General features: G+C 37.5%; 1 long non-coding RNA gene across 3 annotated transcripts in view; it reads left to right on the plus strand.

Moving 5' to 3' along the window:
- LOC127964965 (uncharacterized) overlaps positions 1-5,616 on the plus strand; it is a 30,320-nt gene extending 24,704 nt beyond the window's left edge. For all 3 annotated transcript variants that reach the window (XR_008155194.1, XR_008155193.1, XR_008155195.1), the window contains one exon: positions 4,958-5,616. This is a non-coding gene — a long non-coding RNA (uncharacterized LOC127964965). The remainder of the gene's footprint in view (positions 1-4,957) is intronic.
- Positions 5,617-6,000: the final 384 nt, after the last annotated feature.

Here is a 6,000-nt window from a genome sequence, read left to right on the forward strand (position 1 = left end):
AATGCAACAATGAATAATGAAATTAATAATTGCATGATTGTAATTGAAATGGCTGAAAATCGTTAATAAAAGTTCCACAGCGAGGAGCTAAGCATGGCATGGAGCATCAGACCAAATGCAACGAGTAAGAAAAGCAATTATTGGAAGAGTGTAATTGAAACAGCCAGTAAAACTCCAGTAAAATGATGCATTATCATTTTTGGAAAATAGGTGGCGCTGTAATCAAATCGCTTTGTTGTGTTCTGTGGGAGGTGACAATGTTGTGGTCAATTTCTTTCAAAATACTTACAAACCTTTAGGTCAATGAGTCGAACATGCCCACCGAGTTTCCTTCCGATCGACTTCCATTAACCTTGTCAAATAGGTGCTTAAAGTTGTTTGGCCAATGGCGGCCATGTTTTTTAAGATAAGTGAAATTCCTCATAGACACTTATGCCACATTGGGCCATACCAATTTTCAAGTTGATTGGATCAGCGGTTGCTTAGTAATAGCCATTTTAGTTTTTTTTTCATCCTGTAGCGCCACCAAGTGGCAGATATGGAAAAAAATATAATTTGACTAAAGTTTTTGTTCATGCATATGAGTTCTGAGTTTGGTGAAGATATCTCATTTTGTTCCCGAGTTATAGCCTTTTTCATAAAATTGGTCCACGAATTTGAATGTTTTGGGTCACCTGGTTTTTTGTTCAGTCTTGATCAAACCACTGCAGTAATATTCTCAGGACTCTCTAGATCAATAACTTTGAAAAAATATGTTGTATTTTGTCCTTTGGTTAGATAACATTTAAACAGGCCTGAAAAACAAAAGATTTCTGATGTGAATGGCATTAAACTGCAAAAAAAAAAGGGGTAATATAATCACACATGCATTAGATCTGTATTTTTTCTAAACAATCATGCAAAATTTAACAGAGATTAGGTAAAAAAGAACACTGTAATATTTATAAAGCTTCAAAACCCAGTGTTGAATAAAAAATTGCAATTATAACCACTAGATGTCACCGGAAGACCACTAATGAGCTCACTAAAGACTAAAACATTACAGTTTATGGGCTTGTTGAGGGATTCATCTAGAAAAAATGTATATTACTATTATTTAATATTACTGTTCAAGCATTTCAGATCACATTGAGTCAAAGTTTACCAATTTATTCATACAGATATATCTAATGTTTATAATTATGCCAGATTATGATTGCAATGAAACCTGAAAAATGACATAGAAGCCCATAAAAACAGAAGACTTGCAATAGGTTTTATCACCCATCATTTATTTTAATTATCTATATATATAACAAAATGTGTGCATCTGTGTGTGGGTTTAAGCATGCTTATTGAGTATTAATATAGTAGTTTAAACATTTCATGTTTGTGTGTGTCTGTAATTCTGTTCTATTCTTTTACTGTCAGCCATATCTAGGTTATTTAAAATCAGTGCAGTACTATTATCTAGACTGTGAAATTATACATAAATTGCGTATGCTTCTTTGGAATGAAATTAAGACAACATATAACAGTTATAAAGGTTAAAGAGACAGTGTTGTATGATAAATTGCATTTACGACCACTAGATGTCACTGGAAGACCACTAATGGGCTTTGCAGAGATATAGCCTCAGACTCATTTTGTGAAGATGCCTGACATCTGAAGCAGCGCTGTACAAAAACGGTTTCGTCTATTGACACGAAATCCATAACTTTTTGTCAGCACGGTCTGAAGATGATCTGATTCAATTTTGGTGAAAATCAGACAAACGGTTGAGGATGAGTTTAAAAAAAAAGGTTTTCAACATGAATCAAAATGGCGGACAGGAAGTTTTGCTTAATATGACATAATTGGTATGTATGTTGTCGGCATGTCCCAAGGAACATTTTGAGACATGTTTCATGATAATAGGCTAATGCAATCAAAAGTTATTAGCATTATTGGAAATGTAATAATTAGCGGTTATTGATTGGTTTATTACTCTTGACCAATAGTTGGCGCTGTGACCAAAATGATGTGGCGTGGTCAATGTGATGTGACAATGTCACATATTAAGTTTTGTGTAAATATCTCCAACCTTTGCAGAGATACAGCCTCAGATGCAGTTTGGCATCTTTCCAGCAAATTCGTTGGTACGCTAATTGAAAACGGTTACGTGTATCGACACAAATTCCATAACTTTTTGCCAGCATGGTCTGAAGATGATCCAAATCAAATTTGGTGAAAATCTGAGCAACGGTCTAGGAGGAGTTCGAAAAAGTAGGTTTTCAACATGAATCAAAATGGCGGACAGGAAATTTTGCCAAAATTGACAAATGGGGTATCGGTGTTCTCGGCATGACCCAAGGAATCTATCAACATCAGCTTTGTTACAATAGGCTAATGTATGCAAAAGTTATAAGCATTTTTCGAAAAACCGTTATAACTATTGACCACAAGGTGGCGCTGCCCCCAATTTTTTTGTGTACATTCAGGGCATGGAGCCGGACATTTTTGTAATTATTTGCGAAACGATACGGAACTTCATTCTTAAGATACAGCAATTTACAACTAAATTCAAAATGGCCGACGCCCAAAATGGCCGAATTGGGAAAATTCGGTATCATTCGACTCGGAATGATGCACTGAATCTAAAGACACCACTTTTGTGATTTTTGGCAAAACCGTTCAGAAGTTATGAGCAAAAACATGCATTTTTCATATCTCCTGACCACTAGGGGGCACAGCGCCGAAACACTGCAGGTAGTCCCAGGGAATGGTTGTTATAAGACCCACCAAGATTGGTCTCAATAGGCCAAACCGTTGCGGAGATATAGCCTCACGTTCACGTTTGCGTGCTTTTCGAAGAATTCGTTCATGAGCTATTCGGAAACGGTTTGAGAAATCAACTTGAATTCCATAACTTTTTGCCAGCATGGTCTGAAGATTATCTGATTCAATTTTCGTGACCATCGGTGCAACGGCCTAGGACGAGTTCGAAAAAGTAGGTTTTACGAACAATAGACGATAGCGAAAAAACTAAGCCTTGCGATTTTTGAATTTCGGTGTCCATTCGACTCGGCATGAGCCAAGGAATCACAGGAAAAAAGAATTTTCATTTTGTGGCTTACGGTTCAAGAGTTATTAGCATCAAGTTTTTGAAAGTTTAGACAATTGGTGGCGCTAGAGAGTTTGAGTTAGAGACTTCAAATTTGCTACGGTTAATGTTCAGACAGTCCTCTATTAGTGTGCCAAATTATACAACTTTCCCGCAATCGGTTCTATGGGCTACCATAGACTTGGGGTGGAAGAAGAAGAATAATAATAATAAATATAGCTGCAAGCAGCAATTACGGGGCCAAGCACTCCAACGGCAAATGTAGGAGCTAAGCATGGCATGAAGCATCACACCAAATACATTAATGAGCAATAACAGTAATTTTGGAATTATTGTAATTGAAATGGCAAAAAAAAAAATCATAATACCACCTCTAGTAGCATGATTACTTGGCTTATAAAGTTTGACCAATAGGTGGCACTGTTATGAAATCAATTTGGTGTACTCTGTTTGACTTTTCAATGACACACACAAAGTTTGGTGTTAATATGCCACAGCATTCCAGAGATGCAGCCTCAAGTGTCATTTTGTCATTGTGTTTCAACTTCGTCGCTTTGGTATGCGAAAACGGTTTTGTCTATCGACACAAAATCCATAACTTTGTGTCAACATAGTCTGAAGATCATCTGATTCGAATTTGGTGAAAATTGGACATACGGTTCATGAGGAGTTCGAAAAAGTAGGTTTTCCACATAAATCAAAATGGTGGACCGGAACTTCAGTAAACACTGGCATATTTGGTATCTATGTTATCGGCATAAGCCAGGGAATATTTTGAGCCCAGTTTCTTTGCAATAGGCTAATGGACTAAAATGTTATTAGCATTTTAAAAAGTGTAATTACTCATGGTTAATGAATGGTTTATTACTCTTGACCAATAGGTGGCGCTGTTACCAAATTTATGTGGCATGGTCAGTGTGAGGTGGCGATGACACATACAAAGTTTGGTGCAAATATGTCAAAGTGTTGCAGAGATACAGCCTCAAATGCATTTTGGCACCCTTCCAGCAAATTCGTTGATGCGCTAAATGAGAACCGTTACGTATATCGACACAAAATCCATAACTTTTTGCCAGCATGGTCTGAAGATGATGCACGTCAAATTTGGTGAAAATTGGGCTAACGGTCTAGGAGGAGTTCGAAAAAGTAGGTTTTCAACATTAAGCAAAATGGCGGACAGGAAGTAAGGCCAATTTTCACATTATTGGTATCAATACTCTCGGCATGACCCACAGAATATAGCGAGACCATTTTAATTTTAATAGACTAATTTATTCAAAAGTTATTAGCGTTTATGTGATATTTCATTATAACTATTGGCCACAAGGTGGCGCTGCCACCAAACTTTTTGAGTACCTTCAGGGCATGGAGCCGAATATTTTTGTAATTATTTGCGAAACGATACGATGCTGCGTTCAAAAAATACAGCATTTTGAAACATAATTCAAAATGGCCGACGCCTAAAATGGCCGACACAGGAAAATTGGATATCATTCGACTCGACATGACTCACTGAATCTAAAGAGACCAGTTGTGTGATTTTTGGCCAAACCATTCAGTAGTTATAAGCCAAAATATGCATTTTTCATATCTCCTGACCACTAGGTGGCGCTGTGTCGAAACACAGCAGGTAGTCTCAGTTCATGCTTGTTATAACACACGCCAAGTTTGGTCTCAATATGACAAACCGTTGCCGGGATATAGCCTCACGTGCATGTTTGCGTGCTTTTCGTCAAATTTGTTTACGTGTCATTCGACAACAGTTGGACGAATCAACTTGAATTCCATAACTTTTTGCCAGCATGGTCTGAAGATGATCTGAGCCAATTTTCGTGGAAATCGGACTAACCGTCTAGGAAGAGTTTGAAAATGTAGGTTTTTCGAATAATTGAAAATAGCGAAAAAACTAAACCTTGCGATTTTTGAATTTTAGGGTTCATTCGACTTGGCCTGAGCCAAGGATTCAGAGGAAAAAAGAATTTCCATTTTCTGGCTTACGGTTCAAAAGTTATTAGCATACAAACATTGAAAGTTTGGACAAGTGGTGGCGCTAGAGAGTAGGAGTTAGAGGCTTCAAATTTGCTATAGTTAATGTTGGGACTGTCCTCTATCAGTGTGCCAAATTATACAACTTTCCCGCAAACGGTTCTATGGGCTGCCATAGACTTGCGGCGGAAGAAGAAGAAGAAGAAGAATAATAATAAATATAGCTGCAAGCAGCAATAACGGGGCCAAGCACTACAGAAGCAAGCTTCAGACGAACGGCAGGAATGAGTAATTAAGACAGTTTTAAGATTATTTTAGGCAAAATGGCTTGAAAACAATCAACACAACAACTAGTAATAGGATTTATTGGCTTATCACGTGTAACCAATAGGTGGTGCTGTTACCAAATTAGTTTGGAACGGTCAGTGTGAGGTGTCGATGACACATACAAAGTTTGGTGCAAATATGTCAAAGCTTTGCAGAGATACAGCCTCAAATGCATTTTGGCACCCTTCAAGCAGATTTGTTGATGCGCTAAATGAGAACCGTTTCGTATGTCGACACGAAATCCATAACTTTTTGCCAGCATGTTCTGAAGATGAGCCACGTCAAATTTGGTGAAAATCTGACAAACGGTCTAGGAGGAGTTCGAAAAAGTAGGTTTTCAACATTAATCAAAATGGCGGACAGGAAGTTCAGCCAAATAAGGAAAACTTTGTATCTATGTTCTCGACTTGACCCAAGGAATCTACAAAGACCAGCGTCATGTCAATAGCCAGATTTATTCAAAAGTTATTAGCCTTTACGTAAATTGAGTTATAACTTTTGACCACTAGGTGGCGCTGTTTCAAAATATTTTGAATACCTTCAGGGGATGGTGTTGTTGGCACATTCTGAGTTTCGTAATATTACACCAATGCATTTGTTTAGTA

The sequence above is a fragment of the Carassius gibelio genome, chromosome B9 (genome assembly GCF_023724105.1).
Source record: "Carassius gibelio isolate Cgi1373 ecotype wild population from Czech Republic chromosome B9, carGib1.2-hapl.c, whole genome shotgun sequence".
NCBI classification, from domain to species: domain Eukaryota; kingdom Metazoa; phylum Chordata; class Actinopteri; order Cypriniformes; family Cyprinidae; genus Carassius; species Carassius gibelio.